Source organism: Salmo trutta, chromosome 19 (genome assembly GCF_901001165.1).
Source record: "Salmo trutta chromosome 19, fSalTru1.1, whole genome shotgun sequence".
Classification (NCBI taxonomy): domain Eukaryota; kingdom Metazoa; phylum Chordata; class Actinopteri; order Salmoniformes; family Salmonidae; genus Salmo; species Salmo trutta.
Window position 1 is genome coordinate 50,767,557 of NC_042975.1, and position 25,644 is coordinate 50,793,200.

The 25,644-nt window shown below is 42.4% G+C and overlaps 1 protein-coding gene and 1 long non-coding RNA gene across 2 annotated transcripts in view; one reads left to right on the forward strand and one right to left on the reverse strand.

Annotated features, from left to right (window-relative positions):
• LOC115154939 (forkhead box protein O1-A) overlaps positions 1 to 25,644 on the forward strand; it is an 85,895-nt gene that overhangs the window by 47,770 nt on the left and 12,481 nt on the right. The window lies entirely within an intron of this gene.
• On the reverse strand, positions 14,549 to 25,450 carry LOC115154941 (uncharacterized). The gene is made up of 4 exons (XR_003867973.1): positions 25,131 to 25,450; positions 15,110 to 15,177; positions 14,864 to 14,960; positions 14,549 to 14,772 (listed from the first exon to the last, which is right to left on the reverse strand). It is a non-coding gene; the product is annotated as an uncharacterized LOC115154941 (long non-coding RNA).

The following is a 25,644-nucleotide window of genomic DNA, read 5'->3' on the forward strand; positions in this document are numbered from 1 at the left end:
CACTTGTTAACTACACATGGTTGATGATATTACTAGTTTATCTAGCGTGTCCTGCGTTGCATATAATCGATGCTTACTTCGCCAAACGGGTGATGATTTAGCACTGTCGTTGCACCTAACCATAAACATCAATGCCTTTCTTTAAAATCAATACACAAGTATATATTTTTAAACCTGCATATTTAGTTAATATTGCCTGCTAACATGAATTTCTTATAATTAGGGAAATTGTGTCACTTCTCTTGCGTCAGGGTATATGGAGCAGTCAGGGTATATGCAGCAGTTTGGGCCGCCTGGCTCGTTGCGAACTGTGTGAAGTCCATTTATTCCTAACAAAGAACAAAATTAATTTGCCAGAATTGTACATAATTATGACATAACATTGAAGGTTGTACAATGTAACAGGAATATTTAGACTTAGGGATGCCACCCGTTTGATAAAATACGGAACGTATTTCACTGAAAGAATAAACGTTTTGTTTTCTAAATTATAGTTTCCGGATTCGACCATATTAATGACCAAAGGCTCGTATTTCTGTGTGATATTATGTTATAATTAAGTCTATGATTTGATATTTGATAGAGCAGTCTGACTGAGCGATGGTAGGCAGCAGCAGGCTCGTAAGCATTCATTCAAACAGCACTTTCGTGCGTTTGCCAGCAGCTCTTCGCAATTCTTCAAGCATTGAGCTGTTTATGACTTCAAGCCCATCAACTCCCGAGATTAGGCTGGTGTAACCGATGTGAAATGGCTAGCTAGTTAGCGGGGTGCGCGCTAATAGCGTTTCATTCGGTGACGTCTGTAACGGTCGTCGTATGGAGTAGACCAAGGCGAAGCGGGTTGAGTGCTCATATTTACTTTATTTGAGACACATAACAAAAACAAGAAAACGACCGAACGACAAACAGTCTTGCATGCTACACACAGCAATGCAAAAACAACTAACCACAAAAGACAGGTGAAAAAAGGGCTACCTAAGTATGACTCCCAATCAGCAACAACGATGTACAGCTGTTCCTGATTGAGAGCCATACCAGGCCAACAAAGAAACACACAACATAGAAAAACCATAGAAATACAAAACATAGAACAATACCCCAAAACCCCGGAACACATAAAACAAACACCCCTCTTACATAAATACATATCCCAACAAACCCCGAACCACATAAAACAAACACCCCCTGCCACGTCTTGACCAAACTACAATAACAAATAACCCCTTTACTGGTCAGGACGTGACAACGTCACTCGCTCTGAGACTTGGAGTAGTTGTTCCCCTTGCTCTGCAAGGGCCGCGGCTTTTGTGGAGCGATGGGTAACGATGCTTCGAGGGTGGCTGTTGTTGATGTGTTCCTGGTTCGAGCCCAGGTAGGGGCGAGGAGAGGGACGGAAGCTATACTGTTACACTGGCAATACTAAAGTGTCTATAAGAACATCCAATAGTCAAAGGTATATGAAATATAAATGGTATAGAGAGAAATAGTCCTATAATTCCTATAATCACTACAACCTAAAACTTCTTACCTGGGAATATTGAAGACTCATGTTAAAAGGAACCACCAGCTTTCGTATGTTCTCATGTTCTGAGCAAGGAACTTAAACGTTAGCTTTTTTACATGGCACATATTGCACTTTTACTTTCTTCTCCAACACTTTGTTTTTGCATTATTTAAACCAAATTGAACATGTTTCATTATTTATTTGAGGCTAAATTGATTTTATTTATGTATTATATTAAGTTAAAATAAGTGTTCATTCAGTATTGTTGTTATTGTCATTATTACAAATGTTTTATTTAAAATCGTCCGATTAATCGGCATCGGCCTTTTTTCTGACCCTCCAATAATCGGTATCGGTGTCGAAAAATCATAATCGGTCGACCTCTAGTATAAACACCATGGGACCACGCAGCCGTCATACCGCTCAGGAAGGAGGTGCATTCTGTCTCCTAGAGATGAACGTACTTTGGTGCGAATGTGCAAATCAATCCCAGAACAACAGCAAAGGACCTTGTGATGATGCTGGAGGAAACAGGTACAAAAGTATCTATATTCACAGTAACCTAATAGGCCGCTCAGCAGGAAGAAGCCACTGCTCCAAAACCGCCATAAAAAAGCCAGACTACGGTTTGCAACTGCACATGGGGACAAAGATCGTACTTTTTGGAGAAATGTCCTCTGGTCTGATGAAACAAAAATAGAACTGTTTGGCCATAATGACCATTGTCATGTTTGGAGGAAAAAGGGGGAAGCTTGCAAGCCGAAGAACACCATCCCAACCGTGAAGCACGGGGTTAGCAGCATCATGTTGTGGGGGTGGTGCACTTCACAAAATAGATGGCATTATGAGGTAGGAAAATTATGTGGATGTATTGAAGCAACATCTCAAGACATCAGTCAGGAAGTTAAAGCTTGGTCGCAAATAGGTCTTTCAAATGGACAATGACCCCAAGCATACTTCCAAAGTTGTTGCAAAATGGCTTAAGGACAACAAAGTCAAGGTATTGGAACTGAAAAAGTGTGTGCGAGCAAGGAGGCCTACAAACTTGACTCAGTTACACCAGCTCTGTCTGGAGGAATGGGCCAAAATTCACCCAACTGCTTGTGGAAGGCTACCCAAAACGTTTGACCCAAGTTAAACAATTTAAAGGCAATGCTACCAAATACTAATTGAGTGTATGTAAACTTCTGACCCACTGGGAATGTGATGAAAGATATAAAAGCTGAAATAAATCATTCTCTCTACTATTATTCTGACATTTCACATTCTTAAAATAAAGTGGTGATCCTAACTGACCTAAGACAGGGAATTTTTACTTGGATTAAAGGTCAGGAATTGTGAAACTGAGTTTAAATGTATTTGGCTAAGGTGTATGTAAACTTCTGACTTCAACTGTATATATAGACAGGTGTGTTTCTTTCTAAATCATGCCCGAGCAATTGACCACAGGTGGACTACAATCAAAATGTAGTGGCATCTCAAGGATGATCAAATTAATTTGGATGCTCCTGGGGGGGTGCAACTCAATATTAGGAAGGTGTTCCTAATGTTTTGTCCATTCAGTGAATAGTGTAGAGAATTATTGTACCAACCTAAACCGCTGTGAAATATCTTTTCCTTAACCAAAAATATTGGTTTTTCAGCTGTTTGAAGCTGGTGTGCAAAACCTTAAGTAAAAGACGTAAAAATGAAACTTAAGATCGGGAAGCATAGATATAGCTCAAAAAGAACAGATCCCCAGTTTTTTAGACTCGCTTTCATTGAGAATTACAGATCGATAACTTACATTTCTATGTGCATTTGGTAGGGTTGCCTGAAAAGTTGCATATTACAGCTTTAAAGGAAAGAATTCAACAACCATGTTTTTGTCACTAACAAATACATTCATGGGTGTTAACTCTACAATTTACTCAAAAAGAAAAGGAACACCGAGAAATATGCAAGTTATACTTTACACCAAACAACACCCAAAAATTATTTACTGTAAAACTACAGGTTTTAATTTATTACACTGGAAAGTGTAACAGAGTCAGTACAAGCAAAGTGAGTCCAGTTTACTCTAAATCAAGTGTTATGTTTTACACTGTAGGTGTTGCGTATTACTTTACAGTAGAGCTCTGCAAACACCACAATCGAGTTTCTTTGAACACTTTAAGATTACAATGGGCAACACTGCAACAGCGTTAAATATTGAACAATTTCGAAAGTGTTATTTTAACACCAGTACAGTGGGACTCATTTGTTCACAGACAATAGTGTACATTTCACTTTCAGAGCATTTATTTAGCTGTGTGTGAGTACCTCCTTTGCTGTGTGAATGTGTCTTAGGGGGCAGCCGTCTTTACAGGAGGACTGACAGTCATGACCTTGCTGGATTAAGTGGTCGGATGCTGACCCTGCTGGCCTCTCTCCTTGTTCCTCTTCTTTCCCTTTCTCCTCCCTTATCCCTTTGCTTTCCCCTCCTCCACCCTCAACCCTTGACAAGTTTTCTTGCCTGAAGTGGCACACATGAAAGTTAGGGGCTAACTTCCTGTCTGACTGGATGGGATGTTAAAGGGACAAACACAGAGGAGCTTCTTTGCTTGGTTAGGGAGTAATATCTCTTCTTTGCTTGGTTAGGGAGTAATATCTCTTCTTTGCTTGGTTAGGGAGTAATATCTCTTCTTTGCTTGGTTAGGGAGTAATATCTCTTCTTTGTTCAACTTGATTGTTGCTAATATTAGATGTAGTTCAGATGCTGTGATTTCATTTTCAAGCACGGCGTGCAATGATGTTGTTACAAAGATGTTTTGAGAATATAAAGCTCGCAAACAAGTTATGTTAAGTTTATGCATTCATTTTTTATTGTTATTTATTGAATTTTTTATTATTTAAATTCAGAGGATTCACACAATACATTTATAGATATATTTTTTTTAAATCATTAATATGATAAAAGCAAATAAATGAATATTACATAGTAAATCTACTGAACACTACATATAGCCTCAGAAATAGTTACAAATTATTAATACACATTCATGGATGTAAAGGCCCGTTGGTTAAGAGTTCAGAAATGTCCGCTGCTGCTTTTTTCCATGTGTCCAGAGTGGACACCTTGGCCCTGTGCATCCTGGCCGTGGAGAGTTAAATGTGAGCAGCCATTATTGCAATGGTAACGGATGAGGTGGAATCCACCTTTACACAATCATTTTCTTAGCAGCCTGTGGTTCCTGCCAACCACACTCTCTGTTGGCGCTCTGACAAGTGCAAATCAGAGTCATCACAAAGCAACCTCACTATTGGATCTAATGACATTATTTTATCTATAAGTAGAGTACAACTCCTTTTGAGGGGTGTCTGTCCGTTAGAAGTTTGACCAATGGGTGTACTGCTAATTCTGCTCCCCAGGGGACCCTAAAGGCTCGCATGGATAGGCGGAGTTGAAGGTAAAGACAAAATAATGAACCTGGGACATTAAAACAGTGGTAGATTTCCTGGAAACTGAGGAGTCCATTTACATTGAATATGTCTTTGAAAGTATAGATACCCTTCTTAGACTGGGGCGGCAGCATAGCCTAGTGGTTAGAGCGTTGGACTAGTAGCCGAAAGGTTGCAAGTTAGAATCCCCAAGCTGACAAGGTACAAATCTGTCGTTCTGCCCCTGAACAAGGCAGTTAACCCACTGTTCCTAGGCCGTCATTGAAAATAAGAATTTGTTCTTAACTGACTTGCCTAGTTAAATAAAGAAAAAATGTAATATCTGAAATTGTCACGTCCTGACCAGCAGAGGGAGTAATTGTATTAGTTTTGGTCAAGACGTGGCAGAGGGTTTGTGTTTTGTATGTATTTCTACGTTCTGTCTAGTTTTTCTATGTTTAGGATTGGGTGTTGGACTCTCAATTGGAGGCAGGTGTTTCTAGTTGCCTCTGATTGAGAGTCCTATATATAGGTGTGTGTTTGGTTTGGTATTTTGTGGGTAGTTGTCTTTAGCACTGCTGTACTAAGTATAGCCTGTTAAACTGTCGTTCTTCGTTTTGTTGTTTTGGTGTTCACTTTATTTAAAATAAATATTCAAGATGAGCATCCACATTCCTGCTGCGTTTTGGTCCTCTCTTCCCGAAGGCAGACGTTACAGATATAAATGGTTTTCTTACACGCTAAGAATTTTTTATTACGCCATATTGTAGAGTATGAATGCCATTGTCATTTAATACTTGTTACCATGGATGTAGCTCCGAATATAAACATACACTCTATATGCAAAAGTATGTGGACAGTGGACACCCCTTCAAATTAGTGGAATCGGATATTTCAGCCACAGCTGTTGCTGAATCGAGCACACAGCCATGTAATATCCATAAACAAACATTGGCAGTAGAATGGCCTTACTGAAGAGCTCAGTGACTTTCAACATGGCACCGTCATAGGATGCCACCTTTCCAACAAGTCAGTTCGTAAAATGTCTGCCCTGCTAGAGCTGCCCCGATCAACTATATAAGGGCTGTAAGTGGAAATGTCTAGGAGCAACAACGGCTCAGCCGCGAAGTGGTAGGCCACACAAGCTCACAAAACGGGACTGCCGAGTGCTGAAGCGCGTAGTGTGTAACAATTGTCTGTCCTTGGTTGCAACACTCACTACCAATTTCCAAACTGCCTCTGGAATCAACATCAGCACAAGAAGTGTTCTTCGGGAGCTTCATGAAATCGGTTTCCATGGCCAAGCCTAAGATCACCATGCATAATGCAAAGCGTCAGCTGGAGTGGTGTACCGCCATTGGACTCTGGAGCAGTGGAAATGCGATCTTTGGAGTGATCACGCTTCACCATCTGGCAGTCCGACGGACGAATCTGGGTTTGGCAGATGCCAGAAGAACGCTACCTGCCCCAATGCATAGTGGCAACTGTAAAGTTTTGTGGAGGAGGAATAATGGTCAGGGGCTGTTTTTCATGGTTCGGGCTAGGCCCCTTAGTTCCAGTGAAGGGAAATCTTAATGCTAAAGCATACAATGACATTCTAGATCATTTGTATTTGTAGTCAACTCCCCCCACTCTTGAGCACATCTTCATGCGTGTGACACTATTGAACATGGGTCAAAAGGCAAACAAAAGTATTATCTTAGTTTTTTCGCTGGTAGACAGTGTCCTTTTAGGGTAGACAGTGTCTTGAACACCTTTAATTGAACTGCAGGAAAACAGTGCCCGACAGGAGGGGGTGAAGGACACTGTACCGGTGTACGGCTAGCTAGCTAGCTACCGTTGTTGCCCCCGCCCCTTCTTCTGTGGGGGTTATTGGCGGCTGGCATCCAACTTTATTTTCCATTAATGGCACCTAATGTACTGGAGCACCCCACCTCCTGCCTGTCCTAGCTTAAAAATGTACCAATATAAGTATAAAATGGGGTTCATGAAGATGCAGGAATGCCCACATGCAGGAATGCCCCGAATTGCACCCTTCTCCAGATTGATGACGTATGTCACGCAGCTGAGAATTAGGTGGGGAAGAATGGATTTGTTTCAATTAGTTCCCAGCTAGCAACATCAGCAGCATGGCGCTAGATACAACTTGTAAAATAAGTGATATTTATTTCTAGATGCAAAGGAAAAAATTACTTGTATTGGTCACCTACTGGAATCTGGATTTCACCTTGACATGCCAATTAGCTAACGTAATGACAAGCTGGTGTGAATGACTAGTGCAATGGTTTTGGATCGAGGTGCTTCCCCATTGAGACCCTTTTAAATTACTAGAGGCTCTATGTCGTAAACCAGCAACGTTCCAGAATGGGGTGAAAATGGCAGCCATATTGTCTAATTGGAATGAATGGTATTAGAGGCATAATCCAGATTTTTACTTATGCAGGAAAATAAAAAGCATGTGATATTTTAGAAATTAGGTAATAGAATTATTGTCAACCTAAAATATTGTCATACAATTATATGGGTTTATACAAATGTTCTGTATAAATAGCCTCCTAAACTGATGTAAACAGACCATACATGTCTACATTTCTGCTTTCTTGGAAAGCTGTGAGTACTATTATATGATACAATATCAGTACTTGTTGCATTTATAACTTGTCTGAGTCCTATCATCAACATGTTGGCATATTGCCAGTTAATTTGAAAATTAATGGAATCATTCCTCTAAAACTGTCTGGCTAGCTATCTAACAAACATACAGTGCAGATCAATTCTTCATATTCATTATTTGTCTTTTCACAGCACTGGCAACAATATCTTATCACAGTACTGGCAAACCACAGTTGACCAACTCCCTGACCAAAATGGCTGACCTTTATCCCATCATAAGAATATTCATGTCCATTCTAGTTTTTTGATTCCTAATTCTATGTGCTTCCCATTGTTGCTTCCAATGACTGTATATATAAGTTGCTTCCCACTGAGTAGCAGTTGCACTTGCTTCACCGGGCAGCTGGATCACTTGTCGCTGGTGTTAGCTAACGTACATGGCCAATTTATTCCATCCCACTTGATTATATTTAGAGTTGAATAGCAGCCTGCACGAGAAATAACTTGTAATATTGGTAGTAACCATCTGGATGTCACGTGATACCGTTTACTGCTCAATGGGGAGAGTTTGCGCTGCAAGCCTGCAACACAACAACACGGGGTGAATTCTTCGCTCCCGAGTCCTGATTGCCCAGCACTGCTGTCCTGCAGTAACTTAAAGGGAAGTAGCTAGAATAGTGTAGCTAATATCAGGCCAGGGTGACAGCTAAAGCACATTTATTGTTTTGTAGCCCGATAAAAACCGAATGATTCTGAAAACTCCCAAGTCCCAACTTCGGCAACAAGTTTCAAATTGTCGCTGATATTTCTAGCCATAAGCATAAGCTAGCTGGGGAGGGCTGATGGCTCATTAGGACGACTGACTGAACTGACTGAAACCAATCCGTTCATCCCCACTCAACTTTTGCTGCGCGACATACGTCATTAATTTTGGGCACTAGGCGTGTCTATATCGCCTCTTCCGTTCTACGAGAAGTCTGAGTCAGTCAGTAAATCATGAGAGTTTTCAGGTGCAACTTTACTAACAATGGTTTTGGGAAATAGCTCTGAGATTTATCGATGCTCCTTCGAAGGAGCCACTCTCCCTCCCTATTGTTATTCTCACTTCTCTTCCTCTTGAAGAGCATTACTCTCTAGCTCTCTTCAGCACAACTGGATCCCTGTTTTCCTGCTTAACTGCTCACAAGTGAACCGTGAAGGACATCACTGCATAGGTCTTCAGACCCTGTTAGAAGTGAGTAAAGACCGCAAGGTTTTTGCTTGGTGTAGAAATTGCTTTTCTACTTCTCAGTTTCAGTTGGTAGCTATTTTAGACTCAGGTCAACTTGGCTAGCTCACTAAGAAGAAAGCTATCTTCATTAGCATACTCAACCTGCAACACGGTAGCATTGCTAGCTCACCTTCTCTCGTCTAGCTTAACCTACATTCACCCTTTTGTTTGAACCGACCGTCTCAGCCTCACAGCTCCTTCACTATCTGAAGGCTAACTCTGCCACCACACGGTTTCCTTCAGCCAGCACTAAGCTAGCTACAGCACATCTTCACCTCGAGGTAGTTGCTAGCTAGCTAACGCCCCACTAGCCTCGTGGCTATAGCGTTCTACTCATTGAATCAGATGTCTCATTCATCACTAAACCGACTGATATTGTCACAGGCGTCAAAATGAGTAGACCAAGGTGCAGCGTGGAATATGTTCATCTTGATGTTTAATGCAAAAATGAACACTTACAAATTAAACAAAAATGACAGCAGACAGTTCCGTCAGGTACTCACAACTAAATGGAAAACAACCACCCACAAAACTCAAAGGAAAACAGGCTGGCTAAGTATGGCTTCCAATCAGAGACAACGGAAGACACCTGCCTCTGATTGGAAACCACACTCGGCCAAACCTGGAAAACGAACATAGAAAATGAAAACTAGAACACATTCCCCAAACACCCAGACCATACTACTATGGCAAATGACCCTTTTCACTGGTCAGGACTTTGACAGATATTGCCAACTACTTTAATTAAGATGAATTGGCAAACTTAGGCATGACATGCCAGCAACAAACGCTGACACTACACATCCAAGTATATCTGACCAAATTATGAAAGACAAGCATTGTAATTTTGAATTCCATAAAGTGGAAGAGGTGAAAACATTATTGTTGTCTATCAACATTGACAAGCCACTGGGGTTCGCCACTGGGTGCCAGTTCGTCTTGCCTTGTCAAGTCAACCAGTGTGTTGTTCCATGCTTTTTCCTAGTCTCTGTTTTTCTAGTCCTCCCAGTTCTGACTTTTTGCCTGCCCTGACACTGAGCTCGCCTGCCTCACCATTCTGCCTGCCCTGACCTCGAGCCTGCTTGCCGCCCTGTACCTTTTAGACTCTGACCTGGTTAATGAACTTCTGCCTGTCTTCGACCTGCCTCTTGCCAGCCCCTTGAGACTCAAACCATCTGACTCCTGTGTCTGCATCTGGGTCTCGCCCTGTGTTGTGATAGACTGAAATGACTGCAACACTTAACAAAGAGCTGCAGTTAGTTTCAGAATGCGTGGCAAGAAATAAGTTAGTCCTAAATATTTCAAAAACTTAAAGCATTGTATTTGGGACAAATCATTCACTAAACCCTAAACCTCAACTAAATCTTGTAATAAATAATGTGGAAATTGAGCAAGTTGAGGTGACTAAACTGCTTGGGGTGACCCTGGATTGTAAACTGTCATGGTCAAAACATACTGATACGACAGTAGCTAAGATGGGGAGAAGTCTGTCCATAATAAAGCACTGCTCTACCTTCTTAACATCACTGTCAACAAGGCAGGTCCTACAGGCTCTAGTTTTGTTGCACCTGGACTACTGTTCAGTCGTGTGGTCACGTGCCACAAAGAGGGACTTAGGAAAATTGCAATAGGCTCAGAACAGGGCAGAACGGCTGGCCCTTGGATGTCCACCGAGAGTTAACATTTATAATATACATATCAAAGTGGAGAAGAGATTGACTTCATCACTACTTGTATTTGTGAGAGGCATTGACATGTTGAAAGCACCAAGCTGTCTGTTTAAATGACTAGCACACAGCTCAGACACCCATGCATACCCTACAAGAACATGCCATAAGAGGTCTCTTCACAGTTCCCAGGTCCAAAACAGACTATGGGAGGTGCACAGTACTACATAGAGCCATGACTTCATGGAACTCTATTCCAAATCAGGTAACTGATGCAAGCAGTAGAATCAGATTTTTTTAAATCTGATTAAAATACACCTTATGGAAGCAACACAAACATAGACACAGACACATGCATACACACACACGATAACATAAGCACTATACACACACGTACATATGGATTTTATGTTGGAGATATGTGGTAGTGGAGTAGGGGCCTGAGGGCACACACTTAGTGTGTTGTGAAATTTGTTATGAATGTATAGTAATGTTTTTAAAATTGTATAACTGACTTCATTTTGCCGGACCCCAGGAAGAGTAGCTGATGCCTTGGCAGCGGCTAGTGGGGATCCATAATAATTACAAATACAAAGTACAAATATGATTACAGGCCTAACCCTCTGCACCATTGGTGGAAAATGTATCCAATTGTCATACCCGAGTAAAAGTAATAGAAAAACAAGTAAAAGTGAAAGTCACCCAGTAAACTACTACTTGAGTAAAAGTCTAAAAGTATTTGGTTTTCGATATACTTAAGAATCAAAATGTAAATGTAATTGCAAAAATATACTTAAGTATAATTTAAAATTACTTATATTAAGCAAACTAGACGGCACAGTTTTCTTGTTTTTAAAATTTGACACCCAAGAATTTGTTCGGGCCCACTGTCGCCACCATGCAGCAGAAGTGTAACATGCTCAAGAAAGAAGACGAAGCCTTCAACTTCTGCCGGCCCCTGCATCTCGCCCCCGCCTCACAGATCAAACATGTAGTTAAGCAGTCCTACGCTGCAGCCGCATCAGGGTTCTGCTCTTCTAACTCTCCTAAGGGGGCACAGCCCAGGTGGCTGAAGAGGATATAGTGCAAAGCCCATGGCTCCCTGCACTACTCTCTCTCTTTGGGTTTAATGTTTGCCACCCCTTCCGCTCTCTGTGTTTCGCAACAGCGGGAAGGCAGGGCTTCGTTAGATCAAAACCCTGTTCTCTGTGCAGCAGCTCACCTAATGTCCATGCTCACATGAGATAATGGAGTATTTTTTGTTCCCCCAGAGTGCCTCCCTCCCTCAGGCTCTCCCCCCGACGCGTTGTTAGATTTTCAGCCAGAGGCAGAAGTCAGCATATCATCTCTCCCTCCGGTCTCACAGACACATGGAGCAGGACGACAATCTGTCTTTCGCCATCCACTGTGGCCATTTTCCCCTTGCCTATGGCCTTTTTGCCTATAACTGTCATTGCACAAACAATCACAGTCAAGCCAGCTCTGAGACGCATCGCTCCAGTTTTCCCCCTGGAGGGCGCTGCCATATTCGCTTCCCCGTTCTACGGGGCTCTGAGGGAGCTTTTTTTCCCTCTATATGGCAAAGATGACTTGGCTCTGTTATGGAGAACACTCTCCATTGAGCTAGCGATCAATTGGGTATAGTAATTTATTACTACAGCTGTCTGGTACTCCCGAGTCCACAAAAAGTTTGGTTCACGCCACCAGACCATTCATTACCTGCTCTGCCTTCCCCTCTTACGGGAGTGAGCGGCTGAGGTTATATCTTTGCCTTTGACAACCCTCCATTGAGCAGGTCCAAGGCATACCAGTCAGCTAGCTGTCCTACTGCCCAGGATCAGGAATACTACGCCGCAGTCATTTCCTTCTTCCTTTGGCTACATTGCCTGACGTCTTACGTAATGCCGCAGCCCCGAGAGAGACCACTTCCCGCATCTATCCGGACTGACTTGCTGCAGCCGGGGAAAGCTATGACCCTGTGAGGGCCCTGGAAGACCCCACCCTCAAAACGGTGACCATGCCATTTGGCGTGGGAGAGCTGACACACCCATGAAATAGGGTGATGCCGTATGCTTTTCCTTCTATGTTACCTATCCTCCCTTTTCCGTCTACACGGAGCACGGTAAGAGGACCTCCCCCTCATCTTCAAGCCCCTCGATGACCAGTGACTTTCCAGTTGGCAGTTACACCCTGCTCACGACCAGTCCTGGCTGCTATCATCATGCAGGGTTTGTACCCTAGCATACTAAGCAGTTCTCTACCCTCACCCGGATGCTATAGCCCTTTGGGCATAGCCGGTGAGAGAAGGGGAAGACAGGCCCGTGACTCTTGGAAAATAGTGCCAACCAGCGTTCGCTCTATGCTGCTCACGGGCTCGCAGCTCCCCTTCGGACTGCGACGCAGATGAAATATCAGCCCATGCAGAGATGCGCGAGATTGAACTTCACTCAACTTTCGATAGTTTTCCCCTTTAGTTAACACTGTCAACGTTTCACTCTGCTGTGGCTATTGTGCTCAAATTAATGCAATATTACAGTGGTTCATCCTTTAAAAGTTGCAGCGTGCTGCGGCACAGCTTGCATGGTGCTGCAGAATTCTATGGCACATTATTTAAGTGTCAACCACTGGTACCATTAATGCTAGTTAGTGCTAGTTTGACCACCAGAGGCCATCTTTGAGAAGCATTTGATAGCCTTCAATAGTGGCTGTACTAGAGAATTGCAACAAAAAAAATTGTATATGGGACTGATTTTAAGAAATGTTGCTTAATTCATTTGATTAATATTATCGTGTTTCTATTCCAAGAAAAATGAAAAACCCTCTAGGTTTCAGTTAGGATGGAATGGAAAATATGGTGCTGTACAACGTGACGGACGGGAGTTGGCTACAGTACTGGGCTATTTAGCTATAGAATCCCTGTGTTGTGCGGGCATGCGGGAGACTGGGGTTCAATTCCCCAACGGGGAGGAAGGAGTAGGCTGTCCTTGTAAATAAGAATTTGTTCTTAACTGACTTGCCTAGTTAAATAAAGGTTACACTAAGGGTATATACCCTAATTGTAGTCTAACCAATACCCAAACGGAGATTCAGTGAAGATAAAAATCAAATTGATTTATCAAGACCAGTCCCCATGCTTGTCTTAGAGCAGCGCAATGGTGCTAAAATAGTTGTAGGCTAAAAATATGACGTGACTCTCCGCCAATAATTACATATAGGGGATTGGAGGATTCTAAATTAAAACCAAAAGCCGCCTCATTGGTCTCCCGGTGGCGGCCGGCACGGGTATCAAACCTGCATCTGTAGCAATGCATTTTGCACTGCGGGAGCCCCAATCCACTGCGGGAGCCCCAATCCACTCGGGAGCCCCAATCCACTCGGGAGCCCCCATCCACAAAGTATCAAAAGGTGTTGGTAAAGGTATATTGTCCTGCTAATAGCCCATAATGAAAACGAAAGTGAGCGATTTGTAATCTGAATAAAGGCCAAAATAAAACATTAAAACATCCCTCTAAAAACATTTATTTCTGTTTTTAGAGGGAGAGAAATGCTGGGCCAATTGTGCACCGCCCATAAAGGCCAAAATATAGCCCTGCTAATAGCCATAATGGCGCTGTACAACGTGACCGTGTGTGTTTGAAAGACTATTTTCCAGTAAGCAACAATTTGTTTACCTTCATTAGACAACTTTGTTCCAATATTTTTGTAATTTATTCCCATAGTATGGAGCCATAACTAAATAAACATCGGCATTTTGAAAAAGTATTTTCATCATTATTTTATTAACGAAAGCATAAAGATGCTGTTAAAGAAATAGAGTACTGTACAGTATATGCTTTTACATTTGAAAAATAATGCATTTAAAGCATTTTGAAGATATAAGCCACCTGCATTTGTTTATTAGGCTATAGCAGAACAGCATAACGGTCCGGACGGCCCAGTTGGTCAAGTTCTGTTGTCAGAAAAGGAATGGAAATGTCAGGGTGAACCGACGACCTGATGAACCCGCCAGGTATGTTGACTCGGCTTGTTGGAGGTGGAGTTCCAGAGCTCACAGGTGTGCCTTGCATGGATTGTGACTCCATCTCGTTCCTTTCCCTCTTCAACACGTCATTCTCCGCCTGTCTCTCCGCCAATGCCGCCTGGCTCTGGACCAATGCATCAGCTGTCGCCCGTATCTCTCCCCCCCGATAATGTTTCTTTTTCTGCTGGTCTGCCTTCAATGACTCGATCTCGGTCTTCAACGTTTGAATCTGATCAATGTGCACCTTCATCAGATGAGCAGAATGGTATCGCCCTGAGCCCCCATCGATTACAGTGGCCTATGATAGAAACGGTAGATCAATTAAGAGTTAAAAGTGACTCCAACACACAAATGCTGCATACACATTTTAAGAATCTAGCAAAACTAACCACTTTCTTGGTAACGATGTGTTTTTTTCGGTGCGGCCTGTTGTCCAGCCCTTTGTCCACTGATCTCCACGGATGGTTGTCGGCATGTTTGTATGCTCTGCAAAAACACATTCACGTTTTTAGTACATAATCATTTTTATTTTATTTATTTAACTTTTATTTAATTATCCATTTTATTACACAGTATGCCTACACATTGATAGGTTATATATTTTTTTTTAAGAAAATGCACTGAAATCAAAATACCTTTAGTTTTGGTGATTTCTCTCAGCTCCGACTCATTTTCAAGTCCTCTCGTGGTTACGGTCCTAATCCTGGAATGGGTAGAACCATAGAAAGAAGCTGGCTTGATGAAAACAATGTCCATTTGGTATGTTCTCTTTGGTCGCAATGTCGTTTTTTGCGGGTAGGGGGATGTTCACACCTACAGTAGCCGGGCTATAAAGAGTCTATTGTCCTGCTAATCGGCTACAAGTGTTTGAAAACCTGTTTTCAAAATGCCACCAGCTGTCCATCACTACTGTAAATAAAAACACAACATCTTGTTTACATCTTGTTTACATTCTTTATTTTAACCATAATGTCACAAATAATTTGAATCTACCTTTCCAATTACTTTTAGAGTTTGGGATTTACAAATGTGTGCTTTTCATGTCAACTTTTGAGTGACGCCTTTAGTGAGAGGTCTAATGGTTTAATATTTAATAATATCTGCCCTCCGAATTCATATCTACGGGGCATTTTTCACGCCATTATTAGTTACATTGTTTTAGTTTGAACGTGCAGACTGGCACTAAGAACAGCGGGAACGTTTCCCCTAGTCAGCGCCATATTAGTGCAATACCCCTTAAAGTGTTGATCTGTTCCCCATGGACTAGGTCTGTCCTCTGTGCGTGGCTCTGCAGCCCATCCCGTGCCCCCTGCCCTCGTTCCTAGAACCTCATGCGCCCACCGCTGTTTCAGTGGATACAGCTGGAGAACTACAAGGCAATCTCATTGTGCGCCACTCGGGAGCCATGACCAATATGACCAATATATATTGTCCTGCTAATAACAGGGTTAATAATATATCTGTGAGAATAAAAAGGGGCGTTTACATAATTCTAAATTAATAATAATAATAATAATCTCTTTGTTTAAAAAATAACAATATTTTGGAGATGATTTTGTTTTCAAATAATGTAAAATTAGTGAGAAAAAGGCCATTCTTGAACATGGGGTGAGACATTGTTACTAATTTGTAAATAAAGCCAGTTTGTTATTTGGAATGATTTATTTCTGTTTTTAGAGGGAGAGAAACCATAACCCTACAGTCATCTCATGGGTCTCCCAGTCTACGCCAGCACGGGTATTGAACCAGCATCTGTAGCAACACAGCTTGCTATGCAGTGTCTTAGAACATTGCTAGTGGCTCTGTACAATGTTACCGGTCAGGAGTGGGCTACAGTACTACAGTAAGAACAAAATAATCCTAACACAATAAAATAATAAAGACCTTAGTGTAACAACAGTTTTAGTAAGTAATACTGAAGTCGTGCACAATTATCAGTTTCTATTTAGGTTTATGTCGCCCATTCATTATCAGTTAGAGACACAGTAGGACCCAAAGCATAATTAGTGCTCTAACTCCCCCTTGCACTGGTCTGGAGCAATGAAGTAGTGACGCAGGGTAGCGTACAAAACCACAAATGACCTAAGTCCCGCAGCATAATCGCAAAACTTTTAGTGGAGCAACCACTGTAGGCACTTTCAATGTAACATACTGAAACAAAATGAACTAAGCTAAGAGATTTTCTTGTAGACAGAGCTCATTGGAGTAGGATTCTATTCCATTGACATGCACGACTCAAAGCCAATTTGTGCTTGATCCGAAAATGTGGTCGGAGGCGCCGTGTGAATGGTGTGACACAATTGCGAAGCCTCCAGAGGCCAGGCCTCCAGAGGCCCGCTGCTCGGCGAAGCACAAGAAGTATGAATGCCCTGACTTCTGCTAAAGCCAAATCACCATAAATGCTGTACGGCCAATGCAGGCATCAGATTGACCATGCAGCGCCTGTCAGGCCCGTACTCTACACAGACCGGTGCACCATAACCAACCAGAGCTGCAGTAGGCCTAAATGCAAATATCCATTGCCATATATGAATCTGTGCCATTCACTTTGAACTGGACAGCATGAGTGTCATGAGTAGATGCGCTTGTTTTGAGATCAAAGCGAGAGCTGCATGTAGCCACCTGTGCACATTTGATCATATTCTTTGCCAGTTAGTGAGTATTAGCCCAGTTATAGCTAATTTCTAGTCAACAATGGGGGAGTGGTTGCTTCCTTCAAGAGCACAGAATGTGTGCATTTCTAGTATTTTTGAAAAGCAAGTCCGGTAAAGAGCTTAAAGGGGCAGTGTTGTATTTTGCAACAAGTCTTGAATAAGCTAAGTAGCCAATAGGCAGAGGGTAGCATCATTTTTCTGATTCTTTGTAATAATGGTATGGGAATAAAAAAATAATTGTACATAATGTTTTTTTTTACATCAAACAACACAACATTTTCAATCACCTACTTGTTTGAAGGCCAAGTGGATAAACAGGTTAATGTCAAGCCCTGCATGTTATTTTTTTTCAAAAGTCTCATGGAATGTAGGCCTACATTGAACACCACACATTTGCTGCTACTGTAGGCTGAATGATAGAGCAGCTATTTCCATGTTAAAATGTCATGGGATGCATTTTTCTCGATTGTTTTTGATGTTAGGCCAATCTGGTAGGCCTACATTATAATCAAATAGCCACAGTAGCCTCAGTGTTCACAGTAAACGCGCGCCGGAAGTTTCACAGAATTTTCACAATGTTCAAATTAGCACTCAGCAGACATGAAATTTGCTATGCCCCCCAAAAAATTGAGGGAATATTAGTGCCAGCCCCACGAGGCATGCTCTCTGTTTTACAGTTGATGCATTTTCTTGAAAAAAATGGTATGACTAAACAGATCGTTCCTCTGTTTTCCAGGGTGCTATGCTCCTGAAAATGTTGTAATTTCTTCTAGCCTCTTTCTCGGGCCTGCCAAGGCCCCGACAGTAATACAGTTTATCCCAAACGAATATGTCACTTCTAGGGGAGGCACATCGCTTACGCCCAGTCTCTAAGCCTTTGGCTCATCCTGCGATGTGTCTATTGTGCTTAAGATCCTTTCACAGCAGCTACTAGCCGCTGAGAAGCGTGGAGATGTAATATTCCTCAGTCTTTTTCTTTACTACTACCCTTGGCATCCCTAAAGTGATTGTGTCTTGACTGCGCTCTACCAACCACTGCTCATGCTCGCAATCTGCCCCAAGGTTTTTCAGGTTAAGGTACCTAACCCCACCCTTGGCTGACTTCTCGTTGTCGCACCTTGGAGCCTATTTCTTTTCGCCTGTCGCCTTCCCCAGAAAGATGTCCCTGTCATTGTCCAGTACGCACGTTGCACATGTACTCGGGCAAGGGTGTCATGCTCTTTGCTCATTGGGCAAACACCCTCAATGCTTTCCTGGCAGATCATTGGGACTATTATGTTTATTTATAATGGTGAGGGTGACAGCCTTCGGAGGGGCCTGAAACGGCCCTCTCTTACAGAGGAGTTTACCTCTTGGGCACTGTTTTTGGGATATACAGTACTTATAGAAAGTCTACACCCCCTTTTACCTTTTTTTGTATTTTTCAAATTTTCCTGACATAAAATGTAATCTAAAAAATCTAAAATTTGATTTTTTGTCATATTTTTTTGTGGGTGGCAGCATCATGTTATGGGTATACTTGCCACCAGCAGGGACTGGGGAGTTAGTTAGGATCAAAATAAATATAAGAGGAGCAAACCCTAGATAAAAAGTTAGAGGAAAGCCCACATCAGTCTTCTGAAAACCCTGGGATAGTTTTTTTTCCTGCGGGATAATTACACAAATGTTTATGCAAAAGACACACCAGAATGGCTTTCCAAGAGGTGTTGAGTGTTCCTTTGTGGTCTAGTCTCAGTCTTGACTTAAATCTGCTTACAAAATCTGAGACAAGGTTTAAATATCATTGTCCATCAATGATCCCCAACCAAATTTACAGAGCCTGAGCAATTTTGACAAAAACGATGGATATACAGTAAATTCGGAAAGTATTCAAACCCCTTGACATTTTCCACATTTTGTTACGTTACAGCCTTATTCTAAAATTGATTAAATAGTTTCCCCCCCCCTCATCAATCTACACACAATACCCCATAATGACAAAGCAAAAAAAGGTTTTTAGACATTTTTGTAAATGGTCTAAGGAACTGCATCTCAGTGCTAGAGGCGTCACCACAGACCCTGATTCGATTCCAGGCTGTATCACAACCAGCCGTGATTGGGAGTCCCATAGGGAGGTGCACAATTGGCCCAGCGTTGTCCGGGTTAGGGTTTGGCCTGGGTAGGCCGTCATTGTAAATAGGAATTTGTTCTTACCTGACTTGCCTAGTTAAATAAAAAATAAGGTCCCTAAGTTCACATTGCATGTCAGAGGAAAATAAAAGCCATGAGGTTGAAGGAATTGTCCGTAGAGCTCCGAGACAGGATTGGGCTGAGGCACAGATCTGCGGAAGGGTACCAAAAAATGTATGCAGCATTGAAGGTCCCCAAGAATACAGTGGCCTCAATCATTCTTTAATGGAAGATGTTTGGAACCACCAAGACTCTTCCTAGAGCTGGCCGCTCGGCCAAACTGAGCAATCGGGGCAGAAGGGCCTTGGTCAAGACGGTGACTAAGAACCTGATGGTCATTCTGATAGAACTCCAGAGTTCCTCTGTGGAAATGGGAGAACCTTCTATAAAGACAACCATCTCTGCAGAAATCCACCAATCAGGCCTCTATGGTAGAGTGGCCAGACAGAAGCCACTCCTCAGTAAAAGGCACATGACAGCCCGCTTGGATGTTGCCAAAAGGCACCTAAAGACTCTCAGACCATGAGAAACAAGATTCTCTGGTCTGATGAAACCAAGATTGAACTCTTTGGCCTGAATGCCAAGTGTCACATCACGCCTGGCACCATCCCTACGGTGAAGCATGGTGGTGGCAGCATCATTCTGTGGGGATGTTTTTCATCGGCAGGGACTGGGAGACTAGTCAGGATCAAGGCAAAGATGAACGGAGAAAAGTACAGAGAGATCCTTGATGAAAACCTGCCCCAGAGTGCTCAGGACCTCAGACCGAGGCGAAGGTTCACCTTCCAACAGGACAACGACCCTAAGCACACAGCCAAGACAACGCTGGAGTGGCTTCGGGACAAGTTGCTGAATGTCCTTGAGTGGCCCAGCCAGAGCCCGCACTTGAACCCGATCGAACATCTCTGGAGAGACCTGAAAATAGCTGTGCAGCAATGCTCCCCATCCAACCTGACAGCTTGAGAGGATCTGCAGAGACAATACATTTTTAGGACATCAATAAATACATTATAACTACCCAAATGTTAATTTTGGTGAACTTAACCTTTAAGGTTATGTTTAAGGTTTAAAACAAAAAAATGCGTGCCTAGCACTGGGATTTGAGCCGTAGTTCCATATATCCATATTCATGGAAAGTTGCAATAAGAAGGGGGAGAATGGAGAAGAAAGGTTGTGTAGTATAGATTGAACTGAATGTGAGCAATTCAGGAAACACCCAGGTCATTGTTGTATTATGAATCATGATGTGAGTGAGTAAACATGGAAGAATTTCGCTGTTGTAAATCCTAAACCAAAATGGATATTCTTGTGCCTCATTTGGATAATCATTCTATTGTTGTTCATTCCAAGAGTCAGTATCTGTGTGCATGTGTGCATGCGTGCATGGGTGTGTGTGTGTGTATCCATGCTGAATCCTGCGGTCTGGTACATCTGGGTTGATGTACAGAGGGGTGTCTCAGCTTAGCTCAGCCTCAGTCCACATGGTTGTTTTGGGAAATTCCCTGGTTGTTTGGTGGGTGGGTGTTTTGTTTTCTGTCGCCTGTCTTGTTTTGGTCTTTCTCTCTGTTCCCTGTGTCCCGCTGCATCACAACAGTAAGTTGATACTATAGCGTGCTGGGAAGATTTTGGCTAGACAGACTGTGTGTGTGTGTGTGTGTGTGTGTGTGTGTGTGTGTGTGTGTGTGTGTGTGTGTGTGTGTGTGTGTGCGCGCGCGCGCGTGTCAGAGACAGACAGACTGTGTGTCTAATCTGTCTGTCTGTCAGTCCTTGTAATTTGACCTTGTTGTCTTCTGTAATGGTACAGGCTGTGTGTTTAGGTAGGAGAGGGACAGACTGACTACAGAGGGCCAGAAAGAGTAGCCTGGTTCCTATAGGAGTCGGCAAGACAAGACGAGCACAAACGGAACTGGATCCAGGCTACAAAGCGAGGGGTTGTGTCAATCTGCCCATGTCTTTCCCGCTGAGCACAAACTGATTGAATCAACGTTGTTTCCATGTCATTTCAACAACAAAAAAGTAATCAACGTAAAGGAATTTCGGGAATGTTTGTCTTTTTTTCACCCAACTTTTAAACTAAATCCAATGCATTTTTATTGATTAGACGTTAGTTGACAACTCAATCGAATGCAAATCAAAACTAGACATTTGTGTCCAGTGGGTTGCCAAAATAGAGCTAATTAATCAGGAACTTTCTTTTCGCTGTTATATTCCTTAGCTTCTGTCCTCTGTCTTTACACCCATATGTTGTCTGTTTTTACCTTTATTTAACTAGGCACGTCAGTTTACAATGACGTCCTACCGGGGAACAGTCGGTTAACTGCCTTGTTCAGGGGTAGAACAACAGATTTTGACCTTGTCAGCTCGGGGATTTGATCCAGCAACTCCTCGGTTACTGGCCCAATGCTCTAACCACTAGGCTACCTGCCGCCCCGTGGTATCCTCCTCTCTTCTGTGGGTAGCTAGGAGAATTGTGTTCATTTCCTAAATACTTTCTATTTTCCTCCATTACATAAATGATAATAGGTAGTGAATTATAGCTTTCTTTTATTCTTCTCCCTCCCCTCTTTCTTCCTAATATGTGCTGTTGCCCCTTACCCTAAAAAAACACTACGTTGTTTGATGACTGAACTGCTGGATTGTAAGCATTAGGTCACTTAGTTGGGTTATTTTCTTAAAAAGAACAGGGTTGGGTTATTGATGCTGGGTTATTGACGCTGGGTTATTGAGATATGACCCAGCAGGACAGAGCAGTATATTGGAGGCGTGGCTTAGTATGGGGCGTGGCATTACGATAGTTATTTTTGGACGGCCGTGAGAGTAAAGTCATTCCGGTTTATCTGTTCTGTTGTATGGTTATCACATGTTAAGGTTGAAAACTGCCCGTTTTTGTAGCTTTAATGAGGCTTACACAACTGTAGGAGTTTCTTAAAGCCTTTGAAAATCCCAAAGTTGGGATAGTTACCACTTTTATACAATATGTAAATACTAATGTTATTAATATTATTTTAGAATATGTAATTTAAAAAATATTTTATTACATTGGCAGTGTACCAACTTAACATGATGAACAAGAATGACATTTACTCTCACGGGTGGGGAAAAATAACCTATGGATTACATTAAAAAAGACCCAGCTGCTGGGTCAACCTAGCATGAAAGTGTATTTATCCCAATTAATGGTTAAATTAACCCATGTTTGGGTAATCTCAACAGCCAAACATGTTGGGTTATTCACCCAACCCAACTGGCTGGGTCAAAATAACCCAGCCTATGTTCTGTCTAATATTTAGCCAGCGCTGGTTTACTAAATAAGACAAATTTCGTTGATTTTAAGACAGCATTTTTTTCTGCTGTTTACTAAAACAAAACAAAAAGTAAGTTGGTCACATAGTGTGTATTTGGTTTTACTATCCTTGTGGGGACCAGAAGTCCTCACAAGGATAGTAAAATAAGGAATATTCAAACAAGTGGGGACATTTTACCGGTTCCCACAAGACAAAAATACTATTTTAGGCGTAGGTGTTAGGTTTAGGGTTACAATTAGGGTTACAGTTAGGGTTAGGAGTTAGGGTCAGTGATTTGGGGTTAAGGTTAGGGTTAAGGTTATGGTTAAAAAAAAAAAAGATTTTGAATGGGAATCAATTGTTTGGTCCCCACAAGGATAGTAAAACAAACACGTGTGTACATTTAAGCCTCCTGGGAAACGCCTCCCCCCATAAGACACATAGGTTTCAACAGGTGAGGATCTTCAGTCTTCATGGCTTAGTTACCATGGTTCCCATTCTCTACAACCACTGTATTGATCATCCTCTTCAAGCTCTTACTCCAACACTTACTTTCTTCAACTCAACCCATTCTCACACACACACACACACACACACACTAAACCTAACCCCTGAGCTTAAAATAGCCTTTGTATTCACTAGGGAGAATTTTCCTTGTTTTACTATCCTTGTGGGGACATTTGGGGATTTCAAGTACCTACAAGGATAGAAGAACAAGTACACACACGACAGTACAGGGACAAAGTTGAGTCACAGTTTAATGGCTCAGACACATATGTGGCAGGGAAAATCACAGATTATAAAGGAAAAACCAGCCACGTTGCGGACACCGACGCTTCACTCCTGGACGAGCTTAACATCATCTTTGCCTGCTTTGAGGAAAACAACATTGAGCTGCCAATGAACTCCTCCCTGTGCAACTGGGTCCTAGACTTCCTTACGGGCCGACCCCAAGTGGTGAAGGTAGGCAACAACACCTCCGCCACGCTGATCCTCAACACGGGGGCCCCACAGAGTTGCATGCTCAGCCCCCTCCTGTACTCCCTGTTCACCCATGACTGCTTGGCCATGCACGTCTCCAACTCAATCATCTAGTTTGCTGATGACACAACAGTAGTAGGCCTGATTACCGACAATGATGAGACAGCCTACAGGGAGGAGGTGAAAACCCTGGCGGAGTGGTGCCAGGAAAAGAACCTCTCCCTCAACATTAACAAAAAGAAGGAGTTGATTGTGGACTACAGGAGACAGCAGAGAGATCACACCCCTATCCACATCAATGGGGTGGAGATGGTCAGAAACTCTTCGGCGTGCACATCACTGACAACATGAAATGGTCCCTTCACACAGACAGCATGGTGAAGAAGGCGCAACAGCGCCTCTTCAACCTCAGGAGGCTGAAGAAATGTAGCTTTGCCCCTAAGACCCTCACAAACGTCAACAGCTGCACCATTTAGAGCATCCTGTCAGGCTGTATCACCGCCAGGCCATCAGACAGTTAAACAGCTAACTGGCCTCCACCAAGTACCCTGCCCTGAACTTTAGCCACTGTTACTAGCCGGCTACCACCTGGTACTCAACCCTGCACTTAGAGACTGTTGCCCTATGTGCATAGTCATTGAATACTGGTCACTTTAATAATGTTTACATACTGTTTCACCCACTTACACTGTATGTATATACTGTATTATAGTAATGGCTCATCCTATATATATTTTTTTGTGGGGGGGATTATGTGTGTATTGTTTATTTTTATTTTTTATTGCTAGGTATTACTGCACTGTTGGAGCTAGACATATAAGCATTATAGCAATAACATCAGCAAATCTGTGTACGCGACCAATGAACTTTGATTTGATTTGACTCACACACTCACACACACACACACAGAGTGGAAGTGAGTCATGAAGAGAAAGTGTTACTCAAACCCCCTTCGAGTAGATCCAGGCTAATCAGATCTTGCCTCACAAAACCCACTGGTCTAGCCAAGTTGGGTCTCTTGTGACTGGAAAACATGCACCGCGAGATTTGGTTCTGGGTGGTGAGATTATACAGTACATACAGCTATGTGGTTGTGAATTATAACTTATCTGACTGTCAAATAATCAAATTGTGTTTGTCACATGTGCCAAATACAACATTTGTAGACCTTACAGTGAGCTGCTTACTTACAAGACCTTAATTAACCAACAATGCAGTTTTAAGAAAATACCAACAAGAAAAAAAAGAAAAAAGTAAGAGATAAGAATAATAAATAATTAATGAGCAGCAGTAAATAACAATAGCGGGGCTATATACAGGGAGTACCGGTACAGAGTCAATGTGCGGGGCACCGATGTCGAGGTAATTGAGGTAATATGCAGCTACAGTAGTTAAATTATTTGTGAGTTATGTTCTTCATAGCTGTTTCCTTGAAAGAGGAATGGTTTGGGTGGGGAACTATTTCAATTTACTGAGCTCTTGAAACTATTTCCTTGGGTGTCTTTTGTAACACAGCCCGGCCCTCCTTTAAAAACGAAAGAAAGCCTTTTAAAAATTTTTTTCCTTACCTTTGTACTTTATCTCTCGCTTATATTTTCTCTCTGTTTTGATGGTGTATGTGGTTAGGGTGTGTGTGTGTGTGTGTGTGCCCGTGTGTGTGAGGGGGAGTTGATAGATGGGCGGTAAAGGATTGTACAGGTGAACCAGGGTGGAGCCCTACAGGAAACGTGTTATTAAGAGCTATTGTGAAGAGGATTACAACCATTGGTTGTTTGTGTGCGGTGTGTGTTGTGTGTTGTGACTGAAATGTTGAAGAAAACACTCCTCTCTATTTTGTTTCTTTTTAAATCACACTGCAATGCTAGCACTAGCACCTTAATCTCTGGCTCAGAGTGCATACCTGAAAGACCTGCACATCTTTGTAGATTGTAAACAAGGTTATAGTCAGGGTGGAGGGCTACATGGATCCTTTACTGATTTTGGTTTCAAAACATCTCAGGTCCCAAACCATACTTAAAGTGTATTAAAGGCCCACTGCACAGAGCCCTGTCCTGTAACCCCAGAAGCTAGAGGGACATATGT